This window comes from Lissotriton vulgaris, chromosome 1_1, assembly GCF_964263255.1.
Source record: "Lissotriton vulgaris chromosome 1_1, aLisVul1.2, whole genome shotgun sequence".
NCBI lineage: Eukaryota > Metazoa > Chordata > Amphibia > Caudata > Salamandridae > Lissotriton > Lissotriton vulgaris.
In genome coordinates, this window is record NC_141685.1 from 1,778,447,343 (window position 1) to 1,778,471,869 (window position 24,527).

The 24,527-nt window shown below is 45.8% G+C and overlaps 1 protein-coding gene and 1 pseudogene across 3 annotated transcripts in view; both read left to right on the forward strand.

The window, feature by feature from the left end:
* Positions 1-24,527, forward strand: part of PPM1H (protein phosphatase, Mg2+/Mn2+ dependent 1H) — a 654,208-nt gene that overhangs the window by 342,996 nt on the left and 286,685 nt on the right. The gene's annotated exons all lie outside the window — the stretch shown is intronic.
* Positions 4,549-16,740, forward strand: LOC147751204 (glutathione S-transferase Mu 4 pseudogene; annotated as a pseudogene). Its single transcript, XR_015307507.1, has 2 exons — positions 4,549-5,103; positions 16,025-16,740. The product of XR_015307507.1 is annotated as a glutathione S-transferase Mu 4 pseudogene (transcript).

Here is a 24,527-nt window from a genome sequence, read left to right on the forward strand (position 1 = left end):
TTTCTTCCTTTAGAATATGAACTGCGCACCTCACCCGCAACGACACCCGCAATGACCGGTAGTGTCTTTAATCTGACCCCTCAAAGCCCCAGAGTGCCTACTTCCTATGAGAGTTGAGCCGGTCAGTCCTGTTCCTCCAGATTACTTCATGGGAAGAAACGGTTTTGAATGGAGAGTCCACGGGATGGATTAGCATGTACACTGGTCCCCCACTCTCTCCCATTTGGGGTCTAGTTGGTGTGGAAGAAGAGGAACACTGAGCTCCTAACAGATTACTATTGGGGCTCGAGGAGTCTATACAAGTACCCTAGAGGGACCATAGAGATCGTATTATGCCCCTCACCCCCTCCAGTAGTCCATTAAAGCTGTGAGGGCCTTTTCTGCATACCATGCTGAAAGGAAGTTAACACCAACACAGTCGTTTTAATTGGTCCCCCTTACCACGTTAAAACCTTTTGCGAATACCAAAATCTACCAGATCTCATTTCTATCTATTGTTTTACCTTGTTGCGTTACTCCTCCCGCCCTCCAAACTGCCCACGAGCCAGGGGGGGGGGGGGGGGGGGGGGGATGCTCTTTTAAAGCAATCAAATACCGCATGCATTCATGTGTACACATTTCAGTTCTTTATGCCGGAAATGCGCATTTGACGTATTAACGGCTCGACAGACTTGGTGCAATGAGATGCATGAAAGAGACATTGTGAAACTGAGATATCCTTTGCTTAAAAGGGCAATGAGTCTTAGGAAGCCGAGGTGCTTTGCATGTTAGAACACAAGCAGCAACAGACGATTATGGAGAGCTGCTTTGACTATTCGATGTGGGCCAGGTGCTCACTGTCCTGGTGGATAAAGCTACAATTCACAGTACAAAAAAACTGGGTGGCAACCAGAGCAGCTGAAAACAAGCATTTGCAATGCAATAGGTCTCACATTTACGTGAGTTTGAGCTGTTGACATTGTAACTGACAATGCCTTTTATTTATGATTTGGTTTTTAAAACATAAATAAAAGGCATTCTCATTTACAATGTCAATAAAATCTTAAACTTAAACTTTTGCAAATGCGTGATCTATTGCATTCCAAATACTTGAAGACATCACTGAGTTGCCCCCTTCTGTTTCCCATGGCCCCAGAAGAGCTCCCCATTTGCTATGAGTTAAATAAACAAGCCGGTGGTCACAACTGCGCACAAGAGTTCCTCCTGCAGTAAGAGAAACTCATCAAAGAAAATAGTGTTTACAGACTCAAGAAGACGTACCATGTAACAGCCGAAGTAACAGGACCAGTCTCATGGGAGGTTACTACTGAAAACTAGGCGGTACTAGGGAGGTCACCGAGCAAGATGGCCGTACAGCACTGAAGTTCTGCCGAGACTGCCCAGGACAGACACTTTATCTCCACCATAGGACCAGATTGGGTTCCCGGAGCCGTGTCGGCGTAAACCTGATGTAGCGGAGAATGAGGGGCCGCGTTCAGATCACCCACGTTTGCAGCTGATCGCCCCAATACTGCACTGTGCCATCAGAGGGTGGAGTCATAACTGGCACAGCGGCCTGGAAGCCAGCTTGTTGAAGTCTGAATGAGACCTGCCAGATTGCTGTGTTCGCGAGTAGGAATCCTGACTGAAACAACTCTAGCGATGAGTGAGCTAGGAGCGAGCCGCTTTGATCCCCCTGTCACCACCACCACAACACGCTTTTTGTTTGGAGGCCCGCTACAGACTTGTGCCTATCCCTGAGGCCCCACAGAGACAGGGTCCGCGGGCGGGCCTGGGAGGCAGCCAAGCAGCTGCTTGTATGAGCACGTGGGGGTCGTATCCCTTACAGCCTCACTGCTCGCTCCCAGTAGCCCCGCGCAACTCTCACCGGTAGGTAGCGTAGGCACTGGATTAGAGACACCACAGCGATTTATTGAACTGCACTCCACTGCTCTGTCCCCTTGAGAACAAGGAACGGCCATCATTTTTCTGCCTGCTGAGGGAGCCCAGCACTTGTCATTGGAACTTGACCCCTGGACCGGCAACCTCCACCTGCAATGTCTTATATGGTGCCAACACTTTACAGGCCCATAATCTTTGCCCCACAAGCAGCACAATTCCTCTGAACTCCACACAGACGGTGCCACTTGCTTTATTAATTCTTTGCTTTAAAAGAAAGCCCACCGCAGTGCAGCAGCTCTTAACCACTGGACCCCCGGAGACGCAGGCCTCCTGCCTAACTGAGCCGCTACATTACAGCCAGCGTCCTCCTAGTAAGTTCCCACTGGGTGTCTACACAGCGGCATGGAATGCAAAGATCCCAAGCAAAGAGTACTGCCATTTGAAAAACTCTTGGAGAAAGCACAAGACGCAGGTCCCGACAAGGCAGAGGGTGGTCAGGACGTGCCCCCCTTGGGTGACCTGATTACGTCTTCTCCATCCTTGCTTCAGAAGCTTAGGGCTGGCTTTAAGGTACTAGATGGCCGTTTCAATGCTCTGGATAAGAGACTTGAGAAGCTGAGGGATAACATTGATGTACATGATTAGAGACTAGACATGGTGGTGGGGAGAATCTCTGATCTTGAAGACGGCACAGGTCAAACCCTCAAACATCTGGAATGGGTGGAATACATCCTTAAGGACATCGCAATTCAAAATGAAGATTTAGAAACGTGCAGCAGGCGCAATAATCTTCGCATTCTTGGGGTCCCAGAATCGACAAATACTGGCTGCATAGACCTTTTCGTGGAATCCTTGCTCAATGACCTTTTTGGTAGGGAGGCCTTCCCTCCTGGCTTTGTCGTCGAACGGGCCCATCGCTTGTTAGGTCCGTGTCTAAACCCAGGCTGTCCCCCAGACCCATTATTGCACGCATCATATATTTCCGGGACAGGGACACTGCTTTACAACTCGCCAGAGAGCGGGGCAAAACCACATGGCAGGGGTCAGCGGTTGCACTGTATCCGGATTTTACAGCTATGGTGCAGGAGGCCCGAAGAAAATACAATGGAGTGAAGGCCACCCTCAGAAAACTGGGACTCAAATACAGTATGCTCTATCCGGCACGTTTGCGAGTAGACATGGGAGGTAGGGCCCATATACTTGATACACCCACAGCAGTACAGAAATTCTGCATAACTTATAAAAACACTGGCAGCAAACAGCTACCAGCTGGTAAAGGGTCTTCCCCTCCTCTCAGTGAATCGAATGCCAGCGTCAAACTATTCTCTAATAAATAAACACGTTCCCAGATGCAGAGACATGGATTACCAGCCTGTGCTTTTTTCTTTACATTGAGATAGTAAGGACATTATTTTGCAGTTGATGGTATTGATATGCTGGGTACCCGACGGGGCGTTGCCTGCACCCAGGCTGTATATCACTTGGATGTTACCACTGATTCTAATGTATCTTTTTGTATATTTGTTGTTACAGTTGGGGTGTTTCCTAGATACATTTACTTATTGTTTGATGGGATTTGTTCCTTGTGTTAGGGTGCGCAAGGCTGGGTGGGGGGTGGGGGAAAGGACAGGGTTTAGAATCTACCATCATTACTTGTTTACATTTATGCTCATTGTTAAGTCATACACTCATTTCCATGCCACAGTTACTACTCTATCTGCCAAATCGTCCAGATGACAATAATTGGCAATCTACCCGGTCCCTGCGACCTGTCACTGATTTCTTAAAATGTTAGGGGCCTAAACAATGCCAGGAAACTGAAACACATTTTACACTATTTATAGAGACACCAAATAGATGTTGCCTTTCTGCAAGAAACTCATCTACCCAAACTAGACAACACAAAGTTTGCATCGAGTTGGGGACAGCATCGCTTTTTCTCTAACTTTAGTACTTACGCCAAGGGCACTGTGATACTGATACAGAAGAGAAACCCCTTTCATTTGCATAAAGTCCACTACAACGGTGACGGCTGCTACACAACAGAGGAGGGGAAATTAATAGGACATAGCGTGGCGTTCATGTGTGTTTATGCTACTAACAATGACAGTCCTGAATTTTTCCATAACTTACAATCTCAACTCTTAAAGCTGGGAGTGACCAACACGATTATGGGTGGGGACTGTAACCTGCTCCTTGACACCTTACTGAATTGCTACTCCTGCTCTCCGGACACTAAACCACGCATGTGCAGAGCACTTTTAGAACTCTACGCTTCCTTGACTTTATCAGACATATGGAGATGCCGTATCCTTCCACTACTGGTCATACACATTACTCAGCTTCATATAACACATTGACTAGGATAGACTACTGGCTGATCTCATCTAGTTTGTGCCCGTGGTACAAGGCTGTTACAACGCTCCCTCGGACATACTCCGACCACTCACCGGTGGTGCTCCAGTTCCGTGTCCCTCGGCCAGATGGATATGAGTGACAGTGGCATTTTCCAGGCTGGGCCCTCAATAATGACCTGTTTTATTCCGAGATTGAAGAGGCAATAGACAACTACTTTGACTTAAATACTGGTTCAGTTGATACCTGGGCCCTTCTCTGGGAGGCATTTAAGGCCTGCATCCGGGGGTCTGCATTGCTAAACATGCTGGGATGCTAAAGGACCTGAGGACGACACTGGCCCGCACCGAGCACCAATTTGAGGCATTAGACAGGGAATTATTGCTCCACCCTAGCCCGGAAGAATTGAGGCAACGATTAACGTTCCTCACTGAATTTAGAGATGCGGCAGACCGTGAAGCCCTCTTTTTAAGCAAATATGTAACTGCCTGCTGCTATGGAGAGGGCGATCGGCCAGGATGCACCTTGTCGCAACTAATGATAGCAAGTCAAGTTTCTGGCACACTACGACACACTATACACCTCCAAAGTCACACGCGATTCCGCGGCTCAAATTTTGCATTGGTATATTTGGAAAAATACATGCAAGACTTCCTGGCCAAACCCTTCTCAGGTGATGAGATTGCAAGAGCAATCGAGGCACTGAATGGTTCTACAGCACCGGGCCTGGATGGTTTTACCGGGGATTTTTATAAATCCTCTAAGGATTTACTAGCTCCACGGTTACTTGAGGTGTACAATGAAGCACTTGAGCTGAGAGAATTACCCCCACCCTCAGAGAAGCAGTCATTCTGCTGCCCAAACCAGGTAAAGACCCTTTATTATGCAGATCGTTTAGACTGCTATCCCTGCTAAATTTAGATTATAAAATCCTCGCTAAGATGATTGCCCTTCGGCTTGCCCTACTGATGGATAAAATTATCTCCCCAGCTCAATCGGGGTTTGTGACTCATCGATCCACCTCCCTAAACCTTAGAACCTTGTTCGCAGTTCTGCATAGCATAAGCCCGCACGTTCCCGCAGCCGCGGTCCTACTAGACACAGAAATAGCGTTTAATTCTTTGGAATGGCCCTTCTTTCTATCTGTGCCGGATGGGTATGCCTATGGGATTCATCACTGTCACAGAGCTCCTTTACTGCGATCCTACTGCAAGACTGCACCACAACAACATGCTCTCCTGCTCATTTTCTCTTTCATGAGGTACCAGACAGAAATGCCCCCTCTACCCGCTCCTATTCATACTTTCAATGGACCTGCTTGTCCAGCACTTCCAGGAGAAACATCTACAGAGAGGGCTCCAGTTCAACACCGGCCACCTTTTGGTGTCCTTATATGCAGACAATATTGTTCTGTATGTCCTCCATTGGCAGGTAAATCTAGATCCCGTGATAAGAGAAATCATTAGATGTGGGCGCTTCTCCGGGCTGGGAATCAATTGGCACAAATCTGTAATATTCCCTTTAACCTCCAAAACTAAGCACTGAGACTGGGAATTCCTGCTTCAATGGTGCAAGGGCTCGACCAAGGTTTTAGGCATACATGTTCACACAGACAAGGCCCAGATGATCAGATTGAACTATGGCAAAGCGGTTCACTAGCTTGAGTCGCAATTTGAGAAATGGCTACGTCTTCCTCTCTCGCTAGCGGTTCGAGTTGCCCTTGTAAAAATTATTGTGCTCCCGAAATTTGTGTATCTCTTAAGCAATCTCCCCATCCCATTACTGTACAGTTTATTTTTAAAATTGCGTTCCTACCTCATCAGATTGATCTGGGGGGAAGAGGCCCAGAGTTCGCTGGAAGGTCTTGACTCTGCCCTATGACAGGGGAGGCTTCGGTGTTCAGGATTTTAAGCTCTATTATCTGGTTGCCCAATGTCACTATGCTCACGCTTGGTACCATCCAGACGCCAAAATTCCCTATCTGCGGCCAGAAGCGGATTTAGTTCTGCCTGGCGCACTTAAAGTTGTCCTACCTAGAGGCATTCCCGGGACCCTAGGGACATACAAACAGTATCCACCACCAGTTGGGTCTAGAAAAAACTATGCAGAATCACCGGCGCCCCCATGTTATATTCATCGGCCCTCCCAATTATAAACAATCATTGGGCCCCAATTATGGGTGAGAGATGGTGAGAGATTGGTACAACGCACACACACTAATTACAACATTAGTATAATGGGGGACTTATTTCCTGGAGGTCATATATTCTCAGTGGGGAAGGAGTAGAGGTTCCACACGGCATCATTTATGGATAGGTTTGTCCTGAGCCAAATACGCTCGGCACGAAGGGCAATTATGCCCACATTTCCCCTTGAACCTGAATCGTTCACCCCGCTTTCCACAATCATTAAAAACGTAGGGGGGTTTGGGGGGGGGGGGGGGATCTCATTTCTAAATGATATAAAGCGTGTGCAGCGATATAATCCGTAGATGATACCAAGATCCGTGAAGACTCAGAGGCGGACCTGGGGCATCCCATCCTTGATGAACAATGGTCTGAATGCTGTTCACATATTAAAAATGTCTCCCTTAATAGTCGCCACAAATTAATTCACTTTAAGTTCCTGCGACATTTTTACATCACTCCCGAGAAATCACAGAATTGACCCGAGCAGACCTCATTGCTGCCTGGAATGCGGGGCTCCGCATGCAGACTTCACACACCTCATCTGGAATTGCATTAAGGTCCACACCTACTGGGAAGCGGTGTTTAGGACGCTGGGGGAGAAGGTGGAATTGGAGTTCACTCCCACACCGGAAGTTGCCCTACTGGGTTATGTGACCAACTTCCCTAAAGGGGTCTGGAAATTCATTGACATTGGCCTGCTATTGATATGATATGATAAATGGGACTTGTAGAGCGGACGTACACCTACGGTTTCTTGGCGCTGGAGTGGGAGGTCTGTCCAGTACAGATCGGGTGAACTAGTTGTAAGCTAAAGAGAAGAGCCAAGTTTTCATGGATTTTCTAAACTGGGCATAGGATGGGAGGAGGCGGAGTGCGAGGGGAAGTGAGTTCCAAAAGAGAGGGGCCTGGGTGGAGAATCGCAGGCCTCCATGTTTTTTACGCCTGAAGGAGCAGGGGGTGAGAAGATTGTGGTTGGCCAAAAAAAGAGAGATCGCTATTAAATGCATCCACATTAAAGAGCTGGTTAAACAGCCTAATGCACTGCAACACAAATAGCGATCTGTACGCTAGCACAGTACCACGTTCCTCACGCCCGAAAGATATCTGGGGCCCCTCAAAAAGTATGCAGCTTCAACAGCCTCACTATCTGCAGCACAATTAGAGCAGGGGGTAGTTCCCACAGGGGTGGGTTGACGAGCCCTCTTCCATTGTTTTGGGACGGTTAGTATTTGTTCAGTAAAGACTTCACACTGCTTCTTGTTAAGATGGTACCCAGATGTTGAAAAGTGAGTGGGGCAATGGGACCCACAGGAATTGACATCTTCCAGACTTGTCTACTATGATTGCATTTTGTATTGTACCCTTAGTTGTATGCTGGCAGCATTTTCCCTTCTTGTTTTTCTCTTTTTCAAGTTGATTAGTACGAGACAGTGAGCACTTCTGAATCTTTTATTGTATGATTAAAATGGTAAATAAAGTTGTTGTTTTTTATAAAAGAGGAAAAGAGACACATTTAATGTGCAGACCCTTCATTTGTGAGTCCGATAGAAGAAAAGGAGAACAATCGTAGCACTACAGAAGAAGCAGCCGGAAGACCGCAACTTGCACTTGCAAAGCGATGCAACAAAGACAGTTCAGGGACCAAAACCAAAGTGGAGCACAAGCAGAGGCCTTCAAACAAAAACACACAATGTACTGAGACACAAGTCCACTGAGTAAGCATAAAAGTGACATTGTAAAACTGAATAGAGAAACAGGAATTGCTTGAGGTGAAACCAATAAAACACAGAATAATTTATTGAACAAATAAAACAGTTTTTTGTACAGTGCCTTCCACTTCAAGGGTTGCCTCAAAGCACAGCAGACAAGAAAATTTATTTTATTGATTTTACAGGGAATGAAGACTGAGTAGCCCTGATCAGGTTCACACCTGTGACTGCAGATTGCACACAGGTGTAAATGTATTTATTTTATTTATTTATAAAGTTTTATATAGCGCGAACTTGATCCCGAAGGATATCAGAGCGCTTTACAATTTGAGGCAAAGGTAACAAATCATAACATTAGTCTAACATGGGGAATCTAATGGGCATTGAATCAACTAGTATAAACATAACAGCTCAATACAATCGTTGGGAGCAGCAGGGGTGGCCCATGGCCCCCACGGCACAGTGGCTTCCATAGTTTCCTGTATTTTTTTTCTAAACATTACATTATTTGATTTCCAGGATGCAGATATTTGGAGTTTTACACAATGGTAATCTATACAGCTTTTTGCAAGTACCGACTTCGAAAATATTTTGAAAGGAAATTGTGTAAAAGTTTCCTTTTCCTCTTAAGCACTATAACGGGCTTATTCAATATATTTTAATAGCGAAAAATATTTTAGGATTAGTGAGCGCTTAGCACTGCACGCTACCTTAATGGCTTAAATACTTTTGAGAGGCAGTTCAAAAGGAATGAATCAGCTTGCAGAGTTTAAGTAAAACTCAGAGTGGCAGCAGTGTTCCCTCCTACCAGTTTCCATGGGGAAGGTAATTTTGGGCTTCTCACAGCAGTGGGCAAGGCCACGTGAATGCTGGTGTACAGAGGGTAAAGAAGTCTCCAGAGAGACCAGCTCCTCCTGCTGCTGCAAAGCATAATCACAGGAGGGCTGAGCATTGAAGTTACAGTTCAAAACGTCCCAGTAGGGGTCGCTCATGGGCCAGGCAGTGAGGTCTTTTAGCAGGGCCCACTCATTTAGAGGCGTTTAAATATCTATCCATCAGCGCTGGGAGCTTGATAGTAAATCCCTGCACTCTACTCCATCCGGCTGGTAAATGTAGGAGTAATGCCAATTTTAACACCTTGGGTGCTATGGGTTTTCCCGCTGGGTGCTGACATTCTATGAATCCCACTTTACATGACAAAGCCAGCTCGTCATAAGCACAGTGCAGGTAATGCCCATGACGAGCTGGCTTTGTCATCAGCGCTGATGAATTAAATATAAAATAAAGTACATTTCTGAGGTGGCTCCATCTCGTCTGCGTAAAACAACAAGCTGCCCATGGCTTTGCAATTTGGGGTTTCCAGCCTAGCTTTCAATTCTGAAAGCACAGGCTAACTAACCATCAGGAGATGCAGAGCGATGGCAGCTGAAAAGCCTGGCCTGGCTGAACGCACTGCACCTAATCTGCAGCCACTTGAGAGCTCAAGCGGAGTAAAAAAGAATAACAGAGAAGTCGCATGTGAAGGAGAGGACCCGCTCTGTATCAAAGTATGTTTCAAGAGCGGCAGCTGCACTCTGCATTGACCCACAGTGCAGTTCATAAAGTGCAGTCTGTAGGCCCGGTAATGTTCCAGTATTGGTATGTTAACGTAGTGTGCAGGTGAAGCCCTGTGGCGGTCTAAATGATGCGTTCTTGCAGATCACAATAGTGTAGCGCTGGGTCCACTCTTGATATCTTAGTAAGTACAAGACGTGTTATTCGAGCTAAAGTCTTGGTGTCATCCACACTATTTGAAAATGGACCATCACACTTCTCCTTTAACTTTTGTAAACAATTGGGTTACTGGTTGAGAGGGGTAGGAAATCCACATAGGCAATAACCACAATCCTTATCAGGGTGAACCACAAATGTCACTAAATTAACCTGTGGTTAACTGGCTGGTACTATTAGGTTCAAGGAGATGCTCCAGTTCTCCTTCAAGCACCAATGCAGGCCGCCAAGCATCGGGGCAGTCCTCTGGTAGCAGCAGGGCAGTCCTCTCGGGGTCCAGACAGTCTTTCTAAAATCTTTCACAGGTGCAGGAGTATAATGAAGAGTTATTCTGGGGTCCAATATTTATACCTGGTGCCAGCCTTTGAAATGGGTGATTCCCTATGTTACACCCCCCCCCTGCCCCCCATCTGATTGACTCATTTAGCCAACATCTAGTCCACTTTTGTCTCACTGTCTGGGAGGAATACATATACCCCAACGGTAGAAATGTTCACAGTCATGTGACCCAGGACACTGGCAGAAAGCACAAATGGTTAGGACAGGAATTTGCCAACGTTTTAAGAGTGCGGTTTTCAGAATTGTGACTTAAAATCGGAGGATCTTGAATTGCAATTAAATTGAGTCTCCCAATCCCAAGTTAGCACTTATCAAATGTAATAAGGTAGCCCAATGTTATCTAATGTGAGAGATGGGCCTTACAGAAGTGAAAAACGAATTATGGGTCTTTTCCCTAGCATGATATGTAAAACGTAAACTCACATGTCCTACTTTTTTAATACAATGCACCCTGCCCTATGAGCCTTTAGGGCCTACCTTAGGGATGACTTATATGTACTAAAAAGTAAGGGTTTGGCATGGGAAAAGCGCTATTTACTCAAATTGAAATGGTAGTTTAAAACCAATTTAAAGTGCTACTGTGGTGGGTTGCACAATGAGTACAGCAGGCTCACTAGTAACATTTAATTTACAGGCCCAGGTTACTTATAGTACCACTTTACTAGAGACGTGTAAGTAAATTAAATGTAGCAATTGAATGCAAGCCAATTTTACCATGTTTAAAAGAGTGAGCACTTTGGTGGTGGTGAGTGTGGTAAAGTGCACAAAGTCCTAAAGCCAACAATAACGAATTTCAGCAAACGGGACGTGATATGGCAAAAGGTTTCGGGGATGGCCACACAAAAGGCTGTCTGGTCTAATACTCCTGGGCCCTCCCACATTTACTACAAAGTAGTAAGTTAGCCTGTGCAGAGATCTCCTCATCTGCAGGTTTGTGAACTATGTTTTGTAGTAAGTTAGTTGTACAACTGTAGTATTACTTTACATACTAAAAAATGCAGTTTGTGAATAAGACTCATAGAAATCTTCCTTACTCAAGGAGCGAATTGGGCAGACTCATTTCAATAAAGAATGTTTATAAAAGTTAAATGTTTGTGTGCCACACTCAAAGCGATCCCAAGGCTGCTGTTGCACACCTTCAAAGATTGTTGAAAGCCGCCACTACTACTTTGGGTTGTTTCAGTTCATGACTAAAAGTGAAAGCAAAAGCATTTCTGGTCATCGTATCCAAAAAGTACCCTAGTTTCTCTCACTGTTGTTTCAAGATTGTTCGCATTGCAATTTGTTGTGGTCTGGCAGACACACCATGTGGTCCTTCACTCTCACTCTGGTGGAGAAACAATTCAGGAAGTGAGCCTACTGGCCGCTTGCGGTGTGACTGAACAGGAAGGACAACTTCCAGTGTCAGTAACGGGGCATCCGCGGTGCCCTTTTTTTGTAAACAGTTTCCCTCCTTCTGCTCGTACCTCCAGCAATAACTGCCTTTAGGTTTCCTCACCATATACATTGGACAGAAGGGTTAATGACTTTTTCACAGGCAAATATTAGGCAAATGATCTTGAGCACTGTTATCACTTTCAGTGCTTGGTCAGATCACCTGCTCTCTGAAAGCTGGAGTCTAAGTTGTTGCACTGAGCTGTGACCACTGTGTAGTTGTAACTCCTCCTTCTCTCTGTGGATAATTCCCATGGTGTTTTGATCTCAAGTCTTTATCATGATAGTGTATGCAGCTGGAGTTGTTGTCAAAGATTTGCCGGTCACCTTGACATGTTTTCACTGCAGGGTATGTCACCTTTGCACTGAATTATGGGGACGTCAGTGATTATGGTGCAAAGTCCACAGGCGGTGCTATTATTTACCACTGGTGTCATGCGGTTTTAGGCAGTATTGCACCATCCGTTTACTGGTAGATGGTGGTGAAATTCCCTCACGCAAAGAAAAACATGGTTCATTTTCACTTGGTGCGAGACGAGGGAGTCTCTGTACAGGAGGCATATCATGGGCCACTTAATTAGGCATAATTTGTACTTAGAATGTAATAGCGCTCCACTAACTTTTAGAGTATACGTGCTATGCTGTGACAGGTCCATCATGGTCCCGTTGGATGGACCTATGTTGGCCACTTTAAATACTGTCCTTCTGCAGATTGTGATATTTGGGAACAAATGTTGGGTGCATTACCTCATTCTCAATATATTTTAGGGGATCAGCCTTGAAAAAGTTAAGTTGATGAAACACATGTCGGCTGCTGTTTGTCTATTGCATTGGTACTCGCAGAGATTTTCCCAGGGGCTACAAAGTTTGGTCTGTGATGTGATTGAGGGCCGCACTGATGCCATTAGGGTGCCGTTTGGTTGGGGGAGGTGGTGGCGGTAAGGTGGAGGTAAAGAAAGCAAAGCATATACATCTAGTGTCTGAATTGCACAAGTTGAAAGCAAAAACTTGGGATTAATTGTGGCTTCTCCAGTTAACTAAATTGTGTGATCCTAGGCAGTTGTTTTAATTAACTTTCCCTCCTTTGTCTTCATTATCACATAAAAGGACCTTGAAATACGTGATTTCAGCATGTGTGCTGTACAAAAACTTCTCCTGTGTTTGATTTTTTAAACTATAATGTTGGTCATGTAGGATATAAAAGCCAAACCTAAGAGAGCACATAACAACTGACTTACCTCTCAGTTCATTATTGGCATTGTTGTCAGGGTCGGGGGGGGGGTACACTTTTTGAAATGTGAACAGATTTTATCATACTTTTACACTTTTGCTGCAAGATATCTTTAAAAACGAAGGCATTTCTAAATTTAAGTGGTGCAGGACACCCTAGTTACTTCCATTTTTTAACTTCATTTGACCTCTAAATAAATGTTTACCTGTTTATTTACCACCTTTTTAGATGGAGCCTAGGCAACACATGCGTTGCTCTGCGAGCCATGCTGTATTGGAGTATGTACTTGATGCCCTGCCCACTCTTCGCCCATATTTGTCATTGGCTTGTGTCATTGTCCTTTGTAAATGCTGACTTCTGTTTCATTAATTGGCTTGTTAGTTCCACCTTAGTACCGCCTTGTCTTCATTTGCAATCTCACATGAGGACTGGCCTTTTACTTTGGTTGTTACAAGGTACGTCTTCTTTAGTCTGTAAGCACTATTTTTTTAATGAGTTTCTCCTACTGCAGAAGGGCAGGAGGGTCTCTTGTGCACAGTTGTGACCACCGTCTTGTTTATTTAACTTGTAGCAAACAGGGAGCTTGTCAGAGGCCATGGCAGACAGAAGGGGGCAACTCAGCGATGCCTTCAAGCATTTGGAATGCAATAGGTCTTGCATTTGCAAGAATTTATGCTATTGGCATAGTAAATGACAATCAGCTAGATTCATCAAGCATTTTTGCGGGCGCAAACGGTGCGAATCGCTGAATTCGGCCGTTTGCGCCCGCAAAAAAGGCCTTTGGAATTCATCAATGGGTCATGAACTCGCAATTTGAAAAATCGCAAAAAATTGTGATTTTTCAAATTGCGATCACATTTAAGGAATCTCAATTTTGAGATTCCTTAAATGCTATTCATGAACCATTAAAAAATTGTGATTTCGCTATTTTTTGCAGCTATTTACCGCGAAGTCTGACTTCGTGGTAAATAGCGAAAATTGAGAAAAATGCACTTTTGTGCATTTTCCTCAGTTGTATGTTACACACACACGTCCTTTAGACATGTGTGTGTGCAACATAAGTCTAAATTTACATTTCAGGGGTGCTACAGGGTGTCCTTTGGACACCCCTGGCACCCTTGAAATCGAATCCTTATTTGCGATTAGCAATTTGCTATTCGCAAGTAAGGAATGTGTAGGAATCGCAATTTATTTAGCGATTCCTACATGAATCCCGTTTTGCAAGTCCTTAATAGCGATTCCTTAATAATCGCTATTAAGGACTCGCAAAACGGGACAATGATGAATCTAGCTGAATATCTTTTACTTATGTTTTAAAAAACGAAACATAAATGAAAGGCATTGTCATTTACACTGCCAATAGCTCAAACTCACATAAATGCGAGGCCTATTGCATTGCGAATGCTTGTTATTGTTGGTGCTTAGCCGAGTAAACAGCAGCCCAGTGCTGCTGTTGACCAGGAGTCCGCATGTAAAGGTCAGGAGGGTCGCACTTTGAGTATCACTGGTCTATCATATGTGGCAATACTCTTACATTCCAAGAACTGGAAGGATGTCGAGATGATTTCACTCTTAAATGAAGGCTGCATCTTTACTGCACATGTCCTGGACTGTATTTGTACTTTTTGGACTACTTGATATTGAATGCTCTGGTAAAACTTATTGTAAAACGCATAGCCCTAGATTTTGGTTTCTATGACTTGGCCTGCAGTGTGTATTTATCGTGTGAGCACCTAGGAAATCTATATGTGTTGTATCTATCCACTATACCCCTTCAGGCTGTTATTTTTTGGGCTGTGCAAACAAATGTCATTTCCACCAAAAAATGTTTTGCTTATGGTTAATTTTGCCTTGTGATTTTTTTTGGGAATTGGGCCTGGGTGGAAAAAACGAACAGTTCCTTTTTGAACCACAGTGACAGGAAGAGCAATGTATTTACCTTCATGTTATCTAAGCACTAAAGTAGAAGTCTGCTTACCACATGGACTACACAAGTGACAGAGGACTAAAACCTCACTACACTTTTGTACCTACAATCTTCCATATACATGCAGAGAGGAACAAAGAAACCAGATTGTGGGGGACTGGTTTTCCAGGGCAGGGTTGGTACAGCACCTTTTCAGGGGTAACGATTACATAGCTACCTTGCACTATGTAATGAGTTATCACCAACCTTCAGGGTCACCTTAGCCTGGTGAGGTGCTATCAGAGGCATGGCGGTAATCACACTCCTCTATGGATGGGTTAACACTCTGTAGTGAGCAATAAAACCATGGGAAAACCTTAGTGGGCTAAGTGTCGACTTCGCTGAGAGAATAACAACAGATCAGGTTAGAAAAAAGTTACAGATGTCAGGGTACCTCAGCTGTCCATGCAGTGCTATGGCCTATGCTCCTACAGCAGGTTTTGGAATGGGAGGTCATGATCTGAAATTACACAGTGGAGAAATGCTCCGGAGCGGTGAGAGGAATTATTGCTTAGTGAAAAGAGTCTTAAATGCACCCCAACATTTTCACTGATTTAATCCTGTTATAGTACAAGACAGGTGGCATTTAGTAGAAAAAATACACCATCATTCCCATGATGTGAGCAGTAATGTCTCATGGAAGAGTGCGTCTGAGGGTCCTACTTTTTTACCTAGTGCCTTCTTTGATGTAGGGGAAATTTCTCGAAACTTTCTTTTGATTAGAGTTTCCTGCCTCCCCTGCCGTAGCTCCAGCCTGACTACAGGAACAATGTGGTGGTGTGAAGTTGTTTGTGTGAAGGCAGGGCACAGCCTACTTAATTACAAGTGGGTCCTCCCTCCCCCAGTGATGGACCATTCAGGCACACCTAATCCCTCTATTGTGTGGCTGCCTCAGAGGAATAAACAAAGTCCAACTGTTGACTACACCCACTCAGGTGACCCGGTAACCGGCTGCAGACACAAAATAGCCAGGGCGTAAAAATGCCACATTTCAACAACAACAAAAAGGCATTTTTAAAATTATGACTTAAATTCCGACTTTACCATTAAAGAGGATTTTAGATTGCGCCGATGGGTTAACTGAGTATCTCGGTTCTAGCGCCTGGGGGGTGGCAGGTGTCCTGCTAGGAGCCTCGAGGCGTGATTTTAGGCGCACTCCATCAGACTGCTCTTGGAGTACACCGGGACTGCGTATGAAGACAAGCATTATATCACTGGACCAGCTCCAGATTACGACAAAAGCCAGTGGCTGAAGGAAAAGGAAACGCTGGGACTGGACTTCCCGAATCTTCCATACCTGATTGATGGGGATACCAAACTCACCCAGAGCAACGCCATCCTCCAGTACATCGGACGCAAACACAACCTGTGTGGTGAAAGTGGGACCGAAATAACCCGAGTGGATGTTATAGTGAGCCAAGTAATGGACTTCCGCATGGGACTGGTCACTATTTCATATAATCCAAACTTTGAGAGTCTAAAAGGCCCATATCTGGAGACACTCCCTGATAAACTAAAGCAGTTTTCACAGTTCCTTGGAGAACGAAAGTGGTTTGCGGGAGAAAAGATCACCATTGCTGATTTTCTTATGTACGATGTTCTCGATCAGCATCGGATGTTGGAGCCCACTTGTCTTGATTCCTTCCCCAACCTGAAGACCTTCATGCAGCAGTTTGAGGCCTTAGAAAAGATTGACACTTACATGAAATCGAGCCGCTTCATGAAAACTCCAATCAATAACCGAATTGCCAAATGGTGCAATGAGAAGTAGGACCAGCTTCATCAAATGGCAGAAGAGCCTTGCAAAACAAAGCAAAAACATCAACATCTGTTTAATGACTAATAAATCCTCTAGTCTAAAAAAAAAAAAAAAAAAAAAAAAAAAAATGAGGATTTTAGATTACTATTTCTTAGACATCAAACATGAATTTCCTACCTGCTCCTAATTAAACGTTAGCACTCATTAAATGTAATAAGGCAACCCAATGTGATCCTAAGGGAGAGGTTGGCCTCAAAGTAGTGAAAAACGAGTTTAGTAGCTTTTCACTACCAGGACATGTAAAACTTAAAAGTACATGTTCAACCTTTTAATTCCAATACACCCTGCCCTATGAGCTTCCTGGGGCCTATATTAGAGGTGACATATGTAATAAAATGATAGTTTAACGCTTGGCATGGGGGTTATTTTACCATGTTGAACTGGCAGTTTATACCTGCTAGGATGTTGCAGTGGCAGGCCTGAGATATGTTTTAAGGTGCTACTAGTACTTGGCACAATGAGTGCTGCAGGCGCACTAGTAGGCTTTAATTTACGAGCTTTCAATTTATGGCATACCACTTTACTAGGGACATATAAGTAAAATTATGCCAATGAGGTGTAAGCCAATTTGAACATGTTTTAGGGAGGGAGCACAAGCAACTTAGCACTGGTTAACAATGGTAAGGCCGCAAAAATGAATTCAGCAAAATTAGGAGGGGTGTATGCAAAAGGTTTGGGAGTGACCCTGCAAAGAGTATCAAGTTCAACAACGCCCCATAGATCCAACATGGCCTCCGGCTGTCACAAACATTCTAGATTCCATTTGGCACTACACTCATGAGGTGACTGTAAACACTAGAATGTTTTATTGCATCATTCCATCACCACATCAACTGAATATACAAAGCGGCTCAGTCCACCTGGAACATTCACACAAACTCTTTTGCCAGATACCGCAAGCTGCGTGTGCTGGGTACCGAGTGAGTTTCATTTTAACAATTGCTTCCAGAATCTGCGGTGTTGAAATGATCACTATCTTCTATTAACAATATAGGCACTTGATTTTGTTGTGTGTTTTTTGATAATTATATTGGTATAGTTAATTGTCATTAATGTGGACTTGTAGCATTCATCAACTAGGTACCTTCAAGCCCTGGTCTAGAGGATTATATCACTGGCCGGTGTGTGTTTGAGTGGCTAATCAGTCAGTCAGTCAGTCAATAAACTTTATTCGGTTTATATTTACAAAACCATAAAAGTTGCGCAGGGCATACATAAAAAACAATTGGTTATTGACATAATATTAAAAAAGAAGCAAGCTCCATATCCATACAATAAATCATCTGTAAACATGTCTAAGTGAATAGCCTATACATGTCCATAAAGTGCCTGGATTTCAGCCACGCTTTTAAAAACCCTACAATAAAAATGCTACAGTCATCCTTCAACAGTAGTAAATACATAAGTGCTGGTCTTACTTGATTAAAATTCAATTTCTTTAAAATAGGGGACGACATACAGTCTACAAAAGAACATGAAGTGCAGCAAATCCTGTGGAGACTTTCCATCGCAGCCACAGGAAGCTAACACTTGGCCTCTTGAGGCCCCCTTGGGTCGTGCCAACAGGAGGTGGAAAAGATTAATCCGAAACCTTGTTAGTAGGAACTTCTCGTGAGTTGTCATAGAGCCCATAAGGTATGGTTCTGGCAAAGGCGTTGATTTTAAAAGAAGGTATGCCCATACACTTGATTTCCGTACCTCTTCTGCCTCCCGATCTAATCGCCTTTGGTTCAAAAAGGCTGTCTTGGTAAATTCCACATCCTTTTTTTCAATAACATCTGGCTTAAAGAATAAAACGCCCCGCCCAATCCGTTCAAACCCTCTTTTGATGTAGCTAAGCCAGGGGAAATGAGCCATATTGTCTAGGGCCAGGCATTCCTTTAGAATCAATTTGGTGGAAATTAGATCACCATTTAGCCAACACTTTAACCAAAAGATCAGGGGGCGCAGAGCAAGAGTGTCATTTAGGTAGGGGACCCCTAGTTCCTCATGTACTGCCATGTTTGAGGTTCCTTGCGTGACACTTAATAATCTTTTTAGGAACCCATTTTCCACTACCTGGAGAGGTACTATTGCCGAGTGTCCCAGATCTCACTACCATAGGTTGCAATGGCTAAGCTTTTGGCTTGGTAAACTTGTAGCATAGCTCCTGTCGGTTTCTTCCCCACTTTAGAGACAGAGTTAACAAGCATTTGCAATGCAATAGGTCTCGCAGTTGTGAGAGTTTGAGCTATTGGCATTGTAAATGGCAATGCCTTTTATTTACATGTTAGTTTTTAAAACATAAATAAAAGGCATTGTCATTTACAATGCCAATAGCTTAATCTCTCGCAAATGCGAGACCTATTGCATTGCAAATGCCTGTTAAAAAAGGGTGTCTCTTATTCTAGGAGGCCCAGGGGTACAGAGGCAGCCTCCTAGAATACAGAGTTTACCCACTAAAAGTGAAAGGGGTGGGGTTAGCTCTCAATGCCCCCTGGGAGAGGCCCAGGATCCCTTTGCACGGGGCGTTATTCACTAAAAAACTGCTACAAGAGATGGGTTACCAGCTTCACTGCGTGCCTCCCCCGAGTGCACAAGGACTGGAAGCAACATCTGGGAAACACCGGCTCCTGTTACAGGCACTCCAGCGCAAACCTATCAATCACTCATCACCGCGAGGTGCGCCCACTCTCTGGGCAGCTACTATACCTAGACCCTCACTCCCCCGATACTTCTGTCAGTACCCTCGAAGTTCTCTCAGTAAGCGAGTGTGGGGCCCCAGGAGTGGAGAAGGAGTGTGAGGACACAGGCAGATAGAGCCGGCTACACATGTACAGTCAGAGGGCGCAGGCACAGCAAGGCAGAGCAGCACACGTACAAGTGGGCAGAGCAGAGTGAGCAGATACAGGCAGCAAGAACCGAGTGGGAAGGTACAGGCAGGTAAAGCAAAATGCGCAGATACAGGCATAGAGGAGAGCGCAGAGACAAGCAGGCATAGGGGAGAGCGCAGAGACAAGCAGGCAGAGGAGCACGCACAGACAGGCAGAGCAAAACGTGCAGGTACAGGGGAGATTGGGCAGATACAGGCAGGCAGAGGAGAGTGCGCAGACACATACAGGCAGAGGAGAGTGCGCAGATACAGGCAGAGTAGAGTAGCAGTTACTGACAGGCCTAGCAGAGTAGCTGAAACAGGCGCACAAAGACTAAGAGCGGGTCTGGCAGAAAGAATCCAAAACGAGCCTTCGCTCAGCTGCCATATGGTGCCGGGGAGAGAGGCCCACAAAGAGAGGTGGGAAAAAAAGCCGAAATCAAACTACCAGCAGATGAAATTGATTTATTTCCAGCATTAAAAAGCAAGGGGTGGGCGGACTGGTGGAACATAAAACCTCTCGCAGGACCGGAAGATGAGACACAGCGAGACAGACGGCGAGAAAAACAAGGTGTACAATCCCGGGCGGAAGTCAGGCAGGCCGGGGGCGGGACGTCAAGACACACCGGAAGCCCGGGCGGGCTCCCGGTGAGAGAGTCTCGCACGCACAGAAGGAAGAGACCGCCGCCGCCTGGAGACGAGTACCGGTGAGTGGGGGCCTTTACTGAGCTGCGAGGGCGGGGGGCGTGTGTGTGCGTGGGGCGGCGGGGGGCTCTGTATGTGTGTGAGCGTGCGTGCGTGTGTGTATGTGTCTTGGAGTCTGTGTGTATGCGTGCGTGTGTGATGACTGGGGGGGGGGAGGGAGAGAGTGTGTGCGAGCGAGTGTCTGTGTGTGTGTATGCGCATGTATGTGTGGGGATGTGCACGGCGCGGGAATTCTTGTGAATGTGGACGGAGCCGACGTGCTCGTGCACGAGGTCAAATCCACAAGTTAAAGCGCGTGGCACCCTCTTGTCCTCCTAATCCCCCCGAAGTCGATCACTATAGTTGTCGAGCTGGACTGGAGCATCCTACGGATGCTTACTCCAGCTCGACCTAAAAATTGCTGCATTGACCCGGGCCAGGTCCCCTTTTTTCCTCTGAATTAAGGGGTCCCATTTTAGTTGATCATCAAATAGGACCCAGAGATAAGAAAAAATACCCACGCAGGGAATTTTATTGTTGCCGGATCTAAACTGAAAGCTCCTCTTCGTGTGTTTCCCTACCTTCATGACATAGGACTTCGTGTTTGTTAGAACTGGGGGTCTCTAGGTGGCAGAGGTAGGTACCACTGTCCAAATAGGGACCCTTGCTTCTAGTCAGGGCAAGGAGATAACCCTCTTAGATAACCCCTGCTCACCCTCTAGGTAGCTTGGCCTGAGCAGTCTAGGCTAACCAGAGGCAATGCGTAAAGTATTTGTACCAACACTCACAGCAACACAGTGAAAACACCACAAACTGATTCCACAACAGTTTAGGAAAATAAAGATATTTATTCTAAACTACACAAGACCAAAACGACAAAAATCTAACATACACAGTTCAAGAATATGGTTTCAAAAGAGTTCTTCAGGTTGTAATCAAAGTTTTTAAGTTGCGTTAAAATAATCCAAGGATGCGTGAAAAGTTCACAGTTGCGTCACGTTTACTCACAGTACCTTTTAGATGCAACAAAGTTCCACAAGCAGGAAGCTGGTGCGGTGGAAAACAAGCGATGCGTTACTCCTGAGACCCTGGGGAGGCGATGCGACAGCCCCGCTGCAGCAGCGGGCGTGTTGCGACGAATCCGGTCTGTATGGGGAGGAAGGCCACTTGCGTGGATTCCGGTGCGTAGGTTCCGTAGGAAGTCTGTTCTCGCAAAGGCACGATGCGATGATCTCGTAGGGGCTGCGACGATCTCCGGGGCGACGATGCGCGGTCCAGCGGTGATCCTCTCTCTCGCAGCTCCTCGATGCGATGGTTCTGCGACGATGCTCGCAGCGACGTGATGCGGTCCGCAAGCAAGCGGTGCAGTGATCTCACCCAGCGACGACAGGCTCTGCGACGACACTCGCAGCGATGTTCGATTCTCCCGCACCGGTCTGGTGCGTCCCGCAAACGAAGGATGCGACGGCTCCGGCAGCGGCATCAGGCGCTGCGCCGATCTCAACCTTTGTAGCGGCGGGAAACTTCTCGCACTGTCGGGATGCGCTCCGCAAGCGAGCGATGCAACACTTTTCAGCTTCAAAAGTCTCTCAAGCTTAGTTTCAAGCTTCCCAGCTCAGGTACAACTTCCAGAGGCCCCACAACTGGATCAAGCACTCTAGGAAGGACAGAACTCTCTCAGCAGAGTTCAGGGAAACTGGGGGTGAAGTCCTTTTGTTCCTGGGACTTCAAACACAGGGAGCCAGCTCTTCTCAGGCCCTTGGAGATTCCTTCAAGACAGGGGACACAGCTCACAGCAAAGTCCTTCCCCTCTCCTTGGCAGCAAAGCAACAGCAGGTCAGTCCAGCAGAGCAACAGCAGGACAGTCTTCCTTCTTCAGAGTCAGCTTTCTCCTTGGCAGAGGTTCTTTCTTGATTCCAGGATGATCTAATTTTCTGTTGTCAGGGGTCCTGTACTTATACCCCTAAAGTCTTTGTTCTCTCTGTGCATGTGGGCCCTGAGCCCGGTCTGAACCAGTTCTGGGTGGATCCTGAGTACTTTGTTTTGCTGGCTGCATCTTTCCTTTCAGAGTGAGGGGCAGGGTCCTCAGCCGCCCAGCAGGAGGTGGAGCCAGCATTGTGGCAGGCAGGCACAGCCCTATTCAGCCCAGGTGCTAACTCCTCCCACCACTCAGGTTGCAATTGCATTCATTCAGCCTAGTGCTGACTCATCCAGCCTCTGGGGGAATTCCCCAGCCCCTGTCACTCACAAACCAGACAGTTCAATACACAAACAGGCCCAGGCACACAGAAGGGTCAGACAAGAGAACAGCAACTTTCTAAAAGTGCTGTTCTCAAACACAGGATTTAAAAACCACCTTTCCTAAAAGATGTGTTATTAAATTCTGAGTTCAGGGATACTAGATACTTATGTCCTATCTTGTTCCTATGGGAAGAAATGCTGTTAACCACTGTAGCCAGCATCCCCCATGTTAACCTATGGAGCAAGATAGCCTTACAATAGTGAAAAACGAAAATGGCTGTAATTCACTACCAGAGCATGTCACCTGCACTAGTACATGCTCTACCTTTCACATACACTGCACCCTGCCCAGGGGGGTACCTTGGGCCTTCCATAGGGGTGACTGATGTGCACGAAAAGGGAAGGGTTAGGCCTGGTCAGTGGGGACACTGACCAGGAGGACATGGCAGTTCTAAACTGCCCATAGGCACTGCAGTGGCAGGCCTGAGACACCATTTTAGAGCTACTCCTGTGGGTGGCACAATCAGTGCTGCAGGCCCACTAGTAGCATTTGCCATCACCAGCCATGGCACACCCAGTGCACTTTACTAGGGACTTCATGGTGATACAAATATGCCAAACATGTATATCCAATCAGAATAACAATTTACACAGAGAGCATATGCACTTTAGCACTGATCAGCAGTGGTAAAGTGCACAGAGTCCTATTGCCAACAGCCACGGGTCAGGAAAAATAAGGGAGGAAGAAGCAAAAAGTTTGGGGATGACCCTGCAAGAAGGGCCAGTTCCAACAGTGTTATTAATAGTCACGTCACGTTCTGTCATGAATCCCAAGAAGGCAGTTAAGTGGGTTTGTAAGCCCAGTTCAGTTCTAGATATTAGGATGGTGTCATCCTCGTAAAGCAAAACAGGAATGCCCTGCCGTCCTACATAGGTGAAATCAGCTCCAGTTGCCAACAGCACACTTTCTAATTCATTAATATAAAAGTTGAATAAAAACTGCGCCAGAATGCAGCCTTGGTGGACTCCTTTCTTGATCTCTATGTCCCTTGAAACCTGCAGATCTTGTGAGAACCTGACATTGGCTTTGGTTGATGAGTGTACATCCTCAAGAAAATTGACAATACTATCTACCACCCCCATTGCCCCCATGGACTGCCACAGCGTGGTCCTAATAACACAGTGAAAAGCAGATGACAGATCCATGAAGAAAAAGGTGGATGGTTCCGGAATGCGCAACAGTGTATTTGCTCAATACCATATATAAATTGAGACTCTAAGCGACAGCCGAGCACCCCGGCCGGAAGCCATATTGGGTGTCCGACATGATCCTATTCTCATCTGCCCATGTGGTTAATCTTTCTAAAAGGACCCGACCCACCACTTTGACCACTGAGTCGATAAGCAAAATAGGTCCGTAGCAGTGAGTACTATTTCTGTTGCCCTTCTTAAAAACTGGAAAGGTATTTTTCTTGTTTGCATTATGGCCCATGCCACCACGGCTACACCACTGAAAACAGTCGCAGATAAAAAACATTATTGTGCACCACAGTGATGCCGCTTTGGAGCTAAAGTTGCATTGCACCTACATGAGGTTTTCAAAAATAAATAGCAGGCACTGCTGCTTCCAGCAGCGCAACTCTCCTACCTCTGCCAAGCCCCCAAGATATCTTCGAGCCGAGGGAAAATGGTAATGATGCCTGCTCAGAAGCGGGAGAAGTTATTTTCTTAGTTTCAAAACAAAGGGGGCCGAAAGATGATTTTCTTAATGTATTTTGGAAGGGTGCAGAAGCCATGATGGAGGTGAAGTAGTTGGCATAGGGTTGCGAATATTTCCATTTCTTTGAGAAGTGTGGGGGGGCACAGTAATTATGGCCGTGAGAGCAGTGATTCATTTGTAAAAAGAATTAAAATAAATGCCAGGGCCCTTGTCAGGAGGCCCCTGCAGCTTGCATCAGGCATTGCCCCTGCCAGTACCAACACCACTACTATCACACACTAACAAGTGTGACATTTCACACTATTCGAGGCCTCCAAAGCTAGAAGCATGGCTTGGAC